Source organism: Paramisgurnus dabryanus, chromosome 21 (genome assembly GCF_030506205.2).
Source record: "Paramisgurnus dabryanus chromosome 21, PD_genome_1.1, whole genome shotgun sequence".
Taxonomy (NCBI): domain Eukaryota; kingdom Metazoa; phylum Chordata; class Actinopteri; order Cypriniformes; family Cobitidae; genus Paramisgurnus; species Paramisgurnus dabryanus.
In genome coordinates, this window is record NC_133357.1 from 28,327,067 (window position 1) to 28,342,386 (window position 15,320).

General features: G+C 35.5%; 1 protein-coding gene and 3 long non-coding RNA genes across 4 annotated transcripts in view; 1 reads left to right on the forward strand and 3 right to left on the reverse strand.

The window, feature by feature from the left end:
• Window positions 1–15,320, reverse strand: part of LOC135775928 (alpha-2,8-sialyltransferase 8F-like) — a 1,056,838-nt gene that overhangs the window by 170,539 nt on the left and 870,979 nt on the right. The window lies entirely within an intron of this gene.
• On the reverse strand, window positions 225–4,960 carry LOC135775919 (uncharacterized). The gene is made up of 4 exons (XR_010543965.2): window positions 4,369–4,960; window positions 3,334–3,434; window positions 1,900–1,985; window positions 225–1,267 (listed from the first exon to the last, which is right to left on the reverse strand). It is a non-coding gene; the product is annotated as an uncharacterized lncRNA (long non-coding RNA).
• On the forward strand, window positions 5,189–8,153 carry LOC135775920 (uncharacterized). The gene is made up of 4 exons (XR_010543966.2): window positions 5,189–5,329; window positions 7,111–7,170; window positions 7,267–7,311; window positions 8,076–8,153. It is a non-coding gene; the product is annotated as an uncharacterized lncRNA (long non-coding RNA).
• Window positions 6,184–8,132, reverse strand: LOC141281352 (uncharacterized). Its single transcript, XR_012335632.1, has 3 exons — window positions 8,058–8,132; window positions 7,093–7,158; window positions 6,184–6,244 (listed from the first exon to the last, which is right to left on the reverse strand). It is a non-coding gene; the product is annotated as an uncharacterized lncRNA (long non-coding RNA).

Below are 15,320 nucleotides of genomic sequence, written 5' to 3' on the forward strand. Positions count from 1 at the left end.
GTGACTCACATTAAGTGTGTTTGTCAACAGTTATATATCTAAGGTTGAAACTTTTGATAGTTTTTGACCCCACGCCATCCATTGAAATTGTGTAACACACCTTGCATTTTCACAACATTTAGTTTTAAAAATCATCTGAACAAACTCTACGCAAACCAAAGGTGATATTGAGAATGTTTATATAGATGAAGAAACCTCATAAAAAATTGAAAACACAATACACAATCATTTGACCAGGTTTAATCCAGCATCACAGCATGAATTATATTGACTAGTTTGTTTACCAAATTTGAATAAAATGTTTAACCTATGTGTTAATATGATTACAGCCACAGTGTAACAAAATACTGCAAAGCTATTGATCACGTTCTCATTACATTACTTCACAAGACCCAAAGCTGATCAGGACACTTTAAGAGCACTGTAACGTAGTAACTGCTGAAAGAACCATGTAATACTATGAATATAATGACAAACTGTTCCATAACACTTAGATGTGACTTTAATTACAATACAACATACTCTTTCTCATACTCAGGGTTTTTAAACTGTGGGTGAAGACCCACTTGTGGGTCGCACCGTAAGATAGTGAGTGTTGCATTGTAGTGATGGTTTGTCCAATTAATTATTAGCAATGGTTTTGATATACTATAAGATTACACCTGTCTAAAGCCCATAATACACGGCACGATTTTTGGCTGTCCCAGATGAAAGATTACCAATCGTGAAACAATCGTGGAGATTTCTGTGATCGTGGCTCTTAATTGGTGGTCCTATCTCATACAGTGTGAGAGGTTTAAAGACGTCTGTTTTCCCAGTCCTTGGACCAAAGACACCTACGATAGTTTTATGACAGTGTAAGAAGTTCAGCATGATCATCGCACATCAACAATGTGTTTGTTTCTACGACCTGCATACCTGTATTTGTTTACCACTAGCGCATGCTGATGACGGATGTCGCAGCCTCAGATGCAATAGGTGTCTTCATCGACAGTCTACTGCTGAAGTTTAAACAATCCTTGTCACACAGTGTGATAAGGTCTTATTGGATTGCAAAAATCCTGCTGTGTATCCTGGGCTTAATATGTTGTGGAATGAAAAGTTTGGAAACCCCTGCTTAACACAAAGTCTCATTTAAAGTTTATAAGAACTTTTGCAATAGACCGACACTAAACGAAACTGATGGCAGATGAGGTGTTGGGATGACAATGGGCCAGAGTTGAATCTTTGCATCTTAGCAGATCACAGGCAGGTTTCTCCTGAAGTGCTGCATTAAGAAAAGAAAGGAAAAGATGTTAGAACATTTTTAAGGAAATTTAAATAATTCTCACAATCAATATTGGACTATAAACAATAAATTATTACCAATGCAATAACATGCAAACAGACCTGTCAACCACCTTAATAATAGACACTACGCGGTAGGCATGGGCTTGTTACCAGTTTTAAGGTACACCGTGGTTTTAAACAGTCAAGGTTACAAAACCACTAAAATGGTCTGTGAAACCGTCTCCAAGGTATGAACTGTATTTATACAAAATTCATTGAGTCATGTGATTGATTTGATGTTTACATGTAATATACATTTCGAAAATATTATATATAATATAATTTAAAGGCTTTATTTTTTACCTGCCATTTAAAAATAAAAATATTTAGTGTAGCAATGGGAATACCGCAACACTGTGAAACCGTGGTATTTTTGCTAAAGGTAATCATACCGCCAGAATCTTATACTGGCCCATGTCTACTAAGCGGTTGTACCATGTGTCATGAAACATCAAGATCAAATTTTTAGGGCTAGCGCAATACCACAGTTTTGGCTATTCTTCATATTCTCTAGGGCAGTTATTTTGCCCCAGTGACAGAAACAGCGACAGTAATCAAATAATTCATTACCTTATCTACATGTGGGTAGAGGCCCACAGGTGAAGGAAGATTTTTGGCCTGCACTTTCACAGCTGGTAAACATGGATTGTGGTGGGCTAGTGACAGAATGAAGAAGATCAGTTTAAAATTTGCTTTACAACCAGAGGTTGCATTATTTTGACAGACAAGGGCTGTAAGAAAATTGTCAAAATCAATAATAATATGAGCCAACAGCCAAACAATAACAACTAAACTCAATCAACTATCTTAATCTGCCTGAACTCAAATCTTGTGGTCTATAAAGTGGGAGTTTATCTGTGTGTAATTTAACCATCATGTTAGACTGAAGGAATTGCAGTTATCAATAGATTTCCCGACAGCACTGGACAAATGACTTCTCACACTCAGTGTGACTTGAGACAAAGGATAAACAAAGACAGTGAGTATGTTTACATGCACATAATAAGAGGACAATTATCTTATTATGATATTATAAAAATCAGCTTATTACATTAACATGTTTCAAGCGTTTTAATTTACTTTTATTTGTGAAGTTTATCTATCACAGGTGGAGACATACGCACATACGAAAAGGCAAAAAAGACGTTAAAATCTGGTTTAAGAGCAAAAAAACTACCTGTGCCAATCAGTTTTTGCCATTTATGGGCTTTACCCTATAAAAGAAAACCATTTTATGCATTTAAATGACCTTACACGTTATCAGTTTATTAAGCGTTTAGACTATGTAGACACACTCACTGTGCACTAAAATTAAAAAAATTGGTTAACACGACCACTCGTGGTGGCTTCACTCAGAGGTTGGAGAAGACAACCGGTGGACTAAACATCAAGCCTCTGCATGATTCAGGTAAGTGGAATAAAATACATTGTAAATAAACATTATTAAAACAGATTGTGAAGTCATTCATTCAAAACTTGCTATGACCTAAGCCTAAATGACTTAATTTCTTTTTAGAATTAAGACAACCTTAGCAGGAGAGCCCCAGCAGTAACTTTCTCTCAAGCAGATGAGCAATAAGTTGCTTTGTATGAACACCACCCTAACAATCAAGGTAAAAGAGCATTAAACATTAAAGGTATTGCGGAGAATTTAGGTTTTCCGGGTGGATCATCAAGACTATTGGTCCTCCTAGTTGTCAATCTGGAGTGTTGCCGCAATTGCATTTTTTTTAAAAAGCGGAGACGGCGTTTCTTTTCTAAAATTCGAGAAAATCCTCCGCTACACCTTTAAGTGGAACATTTATATAGCATGCTGCTTATAGCTAGTGAGAAAGATAATCTAATTGATCTACCATGCATATCCTTCAAATAACTTAACAGAACAACTGAACATGTATAATATAATTTAATATGTACATTATTAATAATAATTGTTAATAATATTTAATATTTGTGAAATTATATAGTTGTGAATTCATTATATTTGCAATGTTTATACATTACCTGTTTTTAGGTAAACAGATTATCCATCAGTGGGTGCCTCAAGGTCGGCTCTGTAAATACTGTAATCTGCATGTTTCCGAGCACACGTTTACCAGGACACACTAATATTAAACAGAAAAACAACATAAATCAGTGTTAAACACAAACAAATTTTAGGTAAATTAAATAAGGTTTTCATTTTCAATCAATATAAAAGAAATAAACGCAATAAAAAACAATGTCCGTGACATAATAAATATGTGTAAATTTACACGCATCATTTATTAAGCATTATAAAAAATCCAGCAATATTATTAAACTTTGGTAATTTGTTATTATCCCTGCATTCAAATGGTTGCAGGTTGGAGCAGGAAGTTAACCCTTCTGTCGCGCAAGCGCGAGGTCGCGAGGCCATTCGTACGTCACGTGAGCGCCATTTTCATCATATGACCGTTTTTCCTCAGGCACACTTCAACATTTTCTTCGCATTTAACATCATTATTAACATGTAAATAATATAATTCGTAAACATAACGTTTATGTTAATTTATAATATATATTTTTTTTAATTGTTGGCTTTAAGTTAATTTGTCTGTCAGACTCAGTTTGTTCGTGTTGGTAAGTAACTTAACGTACGTTATTAACGTTACGCTAGCCTTTTGTCATGTATGTGTTGTTAGAAACTGATAAAAATACGAATTAATTCACAGATATAAATAACTTTATCGCTAATACAACTGATAAAATATATTAACTTAATTATCAAACCACTTCGCTATAAAACTTTAAGGCTTCTTGTGAAGATTGATACATTTTATAACTCAAGTAACTTTAAGTTAAACAGGGGCTGGTGGTCTAGGCTAACTTAGCAAATGTTTACCCCACCACCGCTGAGAAAACGGTTACATGTTCAACGTGCCTTGCCTTCAGGATTTGCAGATCGATTTTGGCTTGCATTGATAAACGTTACAAACAAACAAACCAAAAAAAGAATGATCATATACGACAATCAATCTTTAGATCCACTACATGCATAACATAATGTTGGTTACTTACCTCTACTGATGAAACTCCTTCGTCAGCGTTGTAACTTCACATGTTGGTTTTGGTAAATTACACGAGGCCAAAGATCGAGGTGAAAAAGAGAAATAAATCGTTCTGCGATCGTTTAACGCGATGAGACACGAAGCCTTAAAAACCACAGGCTACTCCAGCCCAAAGATTAGTGTAGCCCTTGTGTCCGGCTTCACGTGGCTTAGCGTTAACCAGTATGACATCACAGTACCGCGTGATTACACTGTTTCGTGGGCTTTTGAATCACTCTCGCGGTACTTCAATGTCTGCGCATGTCTGCATGAAGTCAACCACTCATGCTTGTAACAGGGGTAGCGTTTGTGCGCTCAGTGATTTAGGGTGTTACAAAACAATATTATTACATTAATATTATCAATTAGTATTGTAATAAAGCTTTTTAAATGTTTGTTAATGATTAAGTGTCATTAACAAACTCTGATTTAAAACATCAATATATATGCTACGTAAATTTTCCTTAAATCATCAAAACATCCAAATTCAATGAAACAAAAACAACAACAATGTATTTAAGATGAGACACATTCAGCATTTATAATTTTTTCTCTCTTTTTTGTTTGACTTTGTTTTCTACAGTAGCCTGCATGTTAACAGTAGACCAAAGGTATGATGATCAATTATAAATGCAATATGGTTGAAAGGTCAGTAAACAAACAACAAAAAGGTAATTTCTTAATAGAATGTCTATACATTTTTTGCTTTTGTTACATATTTCATACATCAAAATCATTAAACGTTAATAATTATGTATTCCAACTTGTTGCAGCTTGACAAAAATGTAGCTTGAAGGAGAAGGGACAGCTGAGTAACAAAGTCCTGGTACGCAGACGACGATACTATTACACTGACAAGAGTGTAATGATGATGGAGACACAAGCCAGAGAAAGGGGGACCAAACACCAGGCCAGAATTCTGCATGAGTCAGGTAAGCATAATGAGTTACAGCAGTGGTTCTCAACTCTGTTCATGGAGTCCCACTGCTCTGTGCATTCTGTATGTCTCTTTGATTTGACAGACTGAGGCTGCGTCCAAATATCACTTTGTGCATCCTATCGTGCATCATGTTCTGGATGTAAAGCATGAGACTTTTAATTGTATGTTAACATTTCTATGGTGTTCACTGCATTATTGTTATGCATTTTGTGAAACATCTGCAACATTGTGTCGTTTATTTAGGGACTACTGAATAAATAATACACTTTAATAAAGCTACATACTCAAAACAAAGAGCTTTTTTACAGGAGCAAAGAATTCTGCATCTAAAAGTTTGATATAAGTAAATGTTCATTTCAGAGTGTTCATTTTATTTACAGAAAAACTTAAAAATGTTAAATATAAATTAAAAGTAGTAAATAAAACACAAATACGTTTTGGTGCAAATTGCTGGCACTACCTGGATTGAAATTTTTACACATGCTAAGTGTGTCCCATCGGATGAATAATTCTACATACACGCTTGGGATCTTCACGCCCACTAGAATACCTAGGCCAAATACAAAAAAAAACGTAATGTAAGTAGTCTAGTGCAAAGACAACAAGTGTGAACATTTGGTCACAGCCTCAGTTCAGTTCATGAAGATCTCTACTAATGAGCTGATGATTTGAATAAGGTGTGTTAAATAAGGAAGACATACAAAATGTGAATAGCAGAGGACCTCAAGGAACAATGTTTAGGTACAGTTACACTGTATAAAACATTAACCAAACAGACAAATTATTTGTCATAGCTTCAATAAACAAAAGAATGTCACCTGCATTTTAGTTTCAAGCATTTTTCAACAATGAAGCCAAACTGGCAGAAAATAAGCTTCTGCTTTGCATCTGACATCAATTCAGAAACCTGCAAAAATAATTACAAGAGAATGAAGAGTGTTTAAAATATACATAGAAATAAGCTCTAAGGAGCGGCATGGTTTACAGTAAAATTATGGGGTACTCACACTATGCATACTGTATCATACCAAAGTATGTTTTACCTCCAAAGTTTGGTGTTACTAGTGTGAGCGCTCCGTACCCTACTACACTTGGTCTCTGCAACAGTCCAGTTTAGTTCATGGTAGGGGGGCATATTTTGAAACATAAATATTTTCAAATTATTTGCGACCCTTACAAAGACACTAATTTCCCACAGCCAGCAACAGCACAATGTTTGTCTGACATCACAATCTTACTGTTATTACAACTTTATGATTGTCAACAACTACTACTTTAGACTGAACACCAGTGGGCGGAGCCAACGATATAATGATGTGCTGTGTCTTTCTGTGGGGGAGGTCAAATGAAAATTAATTTAGCTAGTGACATCACTACTCCAGCCATTTTACATTCGTAAAAGAAGAATGCTTTCTGCGATTCACTTTTGTTTCCATGATTGCAAAAACCTTTATCGAAGTACATATACAATTGTTTAAGTGTCATAATTAAAACATGCCTAAATTGGCAGTGACCCTGGCTTAAGTACAAAACTCAAGTGCAAATCATGACACTCATATTAACTGTAGTTTTGCAAATTATTGTAACACCGATATCAGATATGAATAGTGTCTTATGTAAATATAAAAAGTCAAAAAAATGTGATCTGTGCATTAAGATTTGCATTGTAAATACAATGTTACGAAAAAACTTGGTTATTGCTGGAATCATGAATGGTCTGAATAGGATTTGAGTTTGTTTACTTGTGAAACTTACCTGCACCACCATTTACAGATCCAGTGGGTGCAGATCATCATACAGATGGTTCAAGTGTGGATCCACCTAATATTCAAGGTAAAAGAGCATTTGTTCACAGCATTATCTAAGAAAACATATCACTAGATATTACATATTAGATGTTAATGTCTGACTCTGATCCATACGAAACAGATTTTCTGTCCTGGGACACTCGGCTAACCATCAAGAAAGAACACAGTAGGTTAACAAGAATCTGACCTCACGTTTGATCATTACAAAATTATTGCAGTACATTACACATTTAAGGACTGTTATTCCTCTGGCTGATTTAAAAATACCCAAAAGTTCTTAAAAAGAAGCAGCCCTAGTTATTTTGGCTTGTTAAACATAAACTATATAGACATAACTATTGCGACACCTCCTTCTAATAAACAGGTTTAAATACTTTACTTATTTCCATGAGTACAAATCTTAATGCTACAGCATATGATATTCTAGAAAAACCGTTTGATGCTAAATTTATAGCAAGAGTTTTGGCAGGGCCCTTTTCAATACCAAATTAAGAATGACCCTACAAACAAAGTAAGGTTCAAACAGAAAATTAGTGATTCAGTCTGGTGTGGAAGAACTTTGACTGGTCTGAATAAACCCCAGACCTTAACTCAGCTAACACCTTTGATAAGACTCAAAGGTTTTTAGCCAAAAACTCATCACCTAAACCTATCAATAACTTGTACAAGAAGCTGTAGTCATTTCGGAACAGAAAAAGGCACTTACAAAACTGTTGCAACAAAAATCAAAATTCTTTGTAGTGGTATTATATGGTATAGCATTTATATTTGTTTTGATTGGACATACTGGAATAAATAAACATGTTTATTAGAATGAGGCCTCCCAATACTTTTGTCTAGTGTATTTGCCACAGACAGGGTAACGCAATCCTTAGAGTGTGCTTCTTTGTAAATGTGACAAATGAAAATGACCTGATCCATCATTTCCAGCTCCAGTGGGCATCCTTTATCCATCCAGACCCTCATACAGATGGTTGGAGTTTTGATACACCTAAAGTACCATGCAAGGTAAGAGAGCATTTGTTGACATAATTAGGAAGAAAACAAACGCATTGTTCATGGCATTTAAATACAACATAACACTGTTTAATACTACCTTTTCTGTTCAATCCATAGAGCACTCATTTTCCCTCTTGAGACCATGGTGTGACCTGCAAGGTTGAATGGAGAGTAAGTTCCCTAAAAAAACTAAAAAAAAAATGTATTTAAAATCGTCATTAGCTAAACATCAACATGTCTGAGGCAGATGCAGGTCTGATAATCCGTCCAACATTCAAAACCTCACAGTAAATCTACAATCTTGAGTACTGTTTTAAATCAATGTATACATATGCTCATTATGAATTTTAATAAAAAATACTAAATGTATATAAAAAGCCTCAATTCAATTATTTTTTTGATATTGCAGCTGTAAACGAGACAATCTTGGAGTCACCTGCATTCACTGGTCCAGTTGTTAGTCCAATTACAGATGGAGATTATAGAAGAGGATGATGTCTTTTCTCCAACATCTTTCTAGACTGATAAAAGATCTAGACAGGCTTGAACAAAAGTTAACAGAGGGGCTTATATAGAGAATGGTAAGAACCATTTTATCCGTCAAACTTTTTACCAATTATTGTAAACATAAACAATATTATAGGGCTTAATTTGTTTTAACATTACTTCAATGTACTGTATCTGTTTAAGGTGAGCAGCTACACATAAAAGAAGAACATGGAGAATCTGCCCAGAGGTGTTAACCAGCAATGCAGCTATACAACTAAATTGATGCAGGCTGAAACAATGTGTGTATGTTATGTCCAAATGTTGTTATGTTTAAATGTTTTACAATATACTTAAACAGGTGGACCTGTCATTATTGCATTAGTTTACATATCAACGTCAATAAATATATATAAATAAATATCAGTCTTGACAGCAAACATAATAATGTTAAATAAAATAATAATTACAGCTTTTTAAGAAATTTACACGGGCTCAAACTATCAGTGAAATTAACTATCAAAAACCTAAAATAACCACAGAAACGTGAATAAAATATCTAACGTGAACTAGCTAGTTACTGTACATACATTGCTTATTATCAACGAAATTTCTAGTTAACTGATGACTGATCCCACACCCAGCATTATTAAAATGTATTATTACTACATACCTTAAACAAATGTTCCCTTAAATCGCCAGACCAGGACAGGTTTCTTTCTTGCCCTTCTTCTTTTGCATTGCGACGTCGATATAAGTGCATGGTGTGGTGTAGCACGAATTTAACGCAAAGACGCTCATATTAATAATATACACGATATTGACGATTAATACGGATGATTTTATCTTTGTTTGACATTCTAATCAGAGTTATATTGAGGAAACAAAGAAAACATATGACATAGTTTGTTAAATTAATTTTTCCTTATTTTTGTAATGATTTCTTTTAGAATGCAGCTGCTGCAGATGAAGAATCCGTCCGTCTAGCACTGAAGGAGACGCGGAAAATCGGGAAAATATGTTCTTTGCCCGAGGGAGCATTTGATTAATTTAAAGATATTGTGTTTCTTTGTATGTTTTAGAAAAACGTTGTTTTTTTGCATACACTCGTGTAAATATGCATCTTATGAATGTTTTCCTTTGTCTAATTTTAATAAATTGTACGCAATCAACTGCCTGTTTTATTGAAAATACTGTTTTAATTGTTGTCAATGATATATTGTAAAAATATGTGTGTATAACTGTGTAGAAGATGTAGTTTAGAGAAATTTATTTTTAATGATCTTTTAATCGTCTTTTAAAGCTCTCAGAAACATCTTAGAAAGAGCTCGATTAAAGCTCTTATGAAGATCTTTTAAAGATCTAAGAAACATCTTGGAAATATCTTAGAAACATCTGCTAACCATCATTCTAAATATCAAGCGTCTTGAAAAGATCTTAAAAGCGTCTTCAAAACGGCTGGGCTCGTACGTCTCAGATACGTAATTCATATGGGCAAACGACCTTTATAATACGTTTTCCAGACGGAATGGAAATCTGAGTGATTACCTCGCAGATACGTATCTGAGACGTACGTGTGCTATCTGGGGCGCTTTGAGTACTGAGAAAAGCGCTATATAAATGTAAGGAATTATTATTATTATTATTAAAGTTACTATGCTTTCGGGAAACAGTCTTGACTAGGTAGTTCGTTTCTCCAACTATGCATCGTACTATGTTGGTTCAGCAGCGAGTTACGTCGTTCTTCGGGAAACACGCCCCTGCCTTATCGGTGAGGAACTCTAGCGCCTTAGTTTTTGGTGTACTTATATTTTGTGTGCAAAGTTGTCGTATTTGTTTTCTGGTACTGCTAACTGTTATTGACTGGTATTTTATTATTACTTGGCCTATAGGGTATTGTGAATGACACAATGGTACAAATTGTTAGACATCATATCATTCATAACCCTAACCCATTAGCTAGTACTACTGTTAGCTAGATAAAGAGAAAAATATAGACCTTGTATTAAAAAAAATGTATCAAGTATGGGTCAGTAGTGTCACCATGGTACTGGTAGGAAGAGTAGCCTGCAAACAAATGCGAGTTGCAATGATTTTAGATTTAAAATAAAACGTTCTCAACTGATTTCAATGATTTTTTTGATCTGTGTGGAGTACATAAATGTTTAGTCTACAGTTGCTAAGGAAAATGTTTTATTAATTGCAGAGTCGTATTATTTGCACTACTGGACTGTTCAAATACACCACTGGATTGTCTATTTATGTACTCCCTGTTCATTTGCACTACTGGACTACTTGTACTGCATCATTTTCACTACTGTATGTACTGAATATTACTCTAATATATTCCCCTGCACTGTTAACTAGCTACAGTCAATAATTAATTAATGCACTACTTAAACATTTATTTTGCTACTGTTCTGTATAGTCTATTTTATTATCTACATATCCATTTGTACATTTCTGTATATTATGTTCATAGTTCACACCCACCCACAGTAAATTATTTCCAAAAAACAAAACATTGTGAATTCTCATTAAGTATCAACATTCAAAGCTAAACATCGATATCTCTAGCAATTAATAGTCTGCCTCCAGTTGCCAACTATCTTTTATAATAATGTTATAATAATCTACAACCCCAAATCAGAAAAAGTTGGGACACTGTAGAAATTGTGAGTAAAAAAGGAATGGAATAATTTACAAATCTCATAAACGTATATTTTATTTACAATAGAATATAGATAACATATCAAATGTAGAAAGTGCGACATTTTGAAATGTCATGCCAAATATTGGCTCATTTTGGATTTCATGAGAGCTACACATTCCAAAAAAAGTTGGGACAGGTAGCAATAAGAGGCCGAAAAATGCAAATGTACATATAAAGGAACAGCTAGAGGAGGACCAATGTTTAGGAATGGGAATGTTGTCCCATTCTTGTCTAATACAGACTTTTAGTTGCTCTACTGTCTAAGGTCTTCTTTGATGTATCTTCCTCTTTATGATACGCCAAATGTTTTCTATGGGTGACAGATCTGGACTTCAGGCTGGCCATTTCAGTACCCAGATCCTTCTTCTATGCAGTCTTGATGTTGTAATTGATGCAGTATGTGGTCTGGCATTGTCATGTTGGAAAATGCAAGGTCTTCCCTGAAAGAGACGACGTCTGAATGGGAGCATATGTATCTAGAACTTGGATAAACCTTTCAGCATTGATGGTGCCTTTCCAGATGTGTAAGCTGCCCATGCCACACGCACTCATGCAGCCCCAAACCATCAGAGATGCATGTTTCTGTAATGAGTGCTAATAACAACTTGGGTTGTCATTGTCCTCTTTAGTCCGGATGAAATGGCGTCCCAGTTTTCTAAAAAGACCTTCAAATTTTGATTCTTCAGACCACAGAACAGTTTTCCACATTGCCAAAGTCCATTTTAAATGAGCCTTGGCCCAGAGAAAACGCCTGTGCTACTGGATCATGTTTTTAACAGGCAGACAACAGTATGTGAGGGCGGGTCATGGTCGGTCAAGAACCATTGTGACAAACACAGGAGTACCACAAGGATGTGTATTATCACCATTGTTATTTATTTTATATACTAATGACTGTGTCAGTCACCATTCCAATTGTTCACTGATTAAGTTTGCAGATGATGCGGCTTTAGTCGGTTTTTTAACAAATAATAATGAACTGGATTACAGGACGGAGGTCGACCAATTCCATGAATGGTGCAATCAAAATTCATTAATTTTAAACATTTCTAAAACAAAAGAAATGGTGATTGATTTTAGGAAACGGCACCATCCACTGCAACCTGTTACTATTCAAGGGACTGTCATTGAGACTGTGATGGAATATAAGTATCTGGGCACTATTATTGATTATAAACTGGTCTGCCAACACACTAGCAAGATACTCAAAAGCACAGCAGCGGCTCTATTTTTTAAGGAAATTGCGTAGATTTTAATGCAGACACAACAACTTTGACATTGTTTTATTTAACTTTTATTCAGAGTGTAGTGTCCTTTGCCATCCAGTGCTGGGGGGGAGGTCTTTCTGTCCAGAACAGGAATATGCTGGATAAGGTGACCAAAATGGGCAGAAAAATTACTGGATCCGATGTTAAAACCATCTCCAATCTTACAGACCAGTATACCCTCAATCTGGCATTGAGGATACTGGATGATCCATCCCACCCACTTTTCTTAGAGTTCTTCTTACTCCCCTCTGGATGTAGATTTCGAATGCCATCAACAAAAACGAAACGTGCCATTACATCATTTGTACCGAGGAGCATTCAGTTACTGAACAGATCAGACAGAGGCCCAAAAAATAATTTTTATAGACATTTTTAATTAGACATTTTTAATTAGCTATCGATTTATTTAGATATTGGACTTATTGTATGCCATTATTATTGCTATTATTGTTGTCTTGTGTTGTTTATGTTTTGTTTTTTAATGTTTGCAATGTCGTTGGATGTTTGTTAATGTGGCTTCCTTGAGTGCAGAACAAATTCCCTTTGGGGCAATAAAGGTTTCAATAATGTTTAGATATGGCTTCTTGTTTGACCTATAGAGTTTTAGCTGGCAACAGCGAATGACACGATGGATTGTGTTCACCGACAATGTTTTCTGGAAGTATTCCAGAGCCCATGTTGTGATTTCCATTACAGTAGCATTCCTGTATGTGATGCAGTGCCGTCTAAGGGCCCGAAGATCACAGGCATCCAGTATGGTTTTCCAGCCTTCACCCTTACGAACAGAGATTGTTCCAGATTCTCTGAATCTTTGGATGATGTTATGCACTGTAGATGATGATAACTTCAAACTCTTTGCAATTTTTCTCTGAGAAACTCAGAAAACTATTTTTCGCCGCAGCATTGGGGGAATTGGTGATTCTCTGCCCATCTTGACCTCTGAGAGACACTGCCACTCTAACAGGCTTTTTTATACCCAATCATGTTGCCAATTGACCTAATAAGTTGCAAATTAGTCCTTAAGCTGTTCCTTATATGTATATTTAAATTTTCTGGCCTCTTATTGCTACCTGTCCCAACTTTTTGTAATGTGTAGCTCTCATGAAATCCAAAATGAGCCAACATTTGACATGACATTTCAAAATGTCTCACTTTCAACATTTGATATGTTATTTATATTCTATTGTAAATAAAATATAAGTTTATGAGATTTGTAAATTATTCCAATCTTTTTTACTCACAATTTCTACAGTGTCCCAACTTTTTCTGATTTGGGTTTGTAAGACACGCAGTAACAACTGTTCAGTCTTACTTGTAGGTAAGGTAATTTCCTGAGACTTGTTTTGAGGTATATGACTGTTTGTACACCCCCAAACCGCACATGACCATTGCATTTTTACCTCCAGTTCCTATGAGATTCATGGAGAAGTTTCCACCACTAATATGGCAGCACCACGATCCAGCAGCCAAATTGCTGTATTTATTTCCTTAATGTCTATAATTAAAATCACTATAATTGTGTAAAATACACAAAAGTCTAAGAGACATAAATCAGCACATAACAGGGTGTTACAATGGAAATTAAAGGAGACAATATAGAAGCAAACAAGGAAGGCCAGTGTATGCAAATATCGAAAGAGTCAGGAAAATGAGTTACAGGGAAACACAAAACTACATAGAAATCCAAACCAAACACAAAACTAGCACGAAAAGAAAACACAAAGGTAAAATGATCCCTGAATAACTCTTAAATATGATCTCTGAGTATCAACTGAAATTGTTTCTGTTTTGTTTATGTGACATTTTGAGGCTCTCAAATGTCTTCATAGTTGTGTAACCATAACATGTAAGAAGGATCCAGAACATCAGCATTCTTTTCATCTTAAAACATTTATATAACTTTATATATATATATATATATATATATATATATATATATATATATATATATATATATATATATATATATATATATATATATATATAAAATTATACAGTATATCAGTGATGATATCACATTTGAATGGGCGGAGGCTGCACATGGGTCAGTAGTGTCACCATGGTACTGGTAGGAAGAGTAGCCTGCAAACAAATGCGAGCTGCACATTTGAACGGGCGGAGGCTGCAGCCTTCAGATTGAGAAACGCCTGTTCTCTCTTGGTCACGAAAAAGTATTAATCTGCGCTGCCAGTACACCATCAGAACGCGTTTTCAGCGCGGCTGGAAACATTATAACCCCCAAAAGGTTTCTCACTTCTTGTTTCATGAGTGGAAGTGCTACAATAAACACGCAGAAATGCGCCAATCTCCTGTGTGCTCCGGGGCTCAGCTCGAACAGCCACCGAAATTTCCAAGCACATACGCACAGTTGCTTCACATGACCGCGCCGCTTCCCTCCTCTTCAAAGCGCGTGGGCGCTTCAGAACGTCTTTCGTTGCTAAGTAACCTAAGCATTGCTTGATGCTGTGATGAGCACCCACCAGCGGAGAAAGAATTTGGCGCCTATAAACACGCACGTTTGTTAAGAACTGTTTATCTGATCATTGTTTACATTTTTATATTTCAAAATATATGTATGCATTATGTATAAGACCTACATGCATCAATGTGAACGTGCGCATACACGCATGCGCCCCCCCCCCCACACACGCACACACAAAATCAATCCACAACCACTACCGCACCACCGCGGTGAATTTGTGCATTACC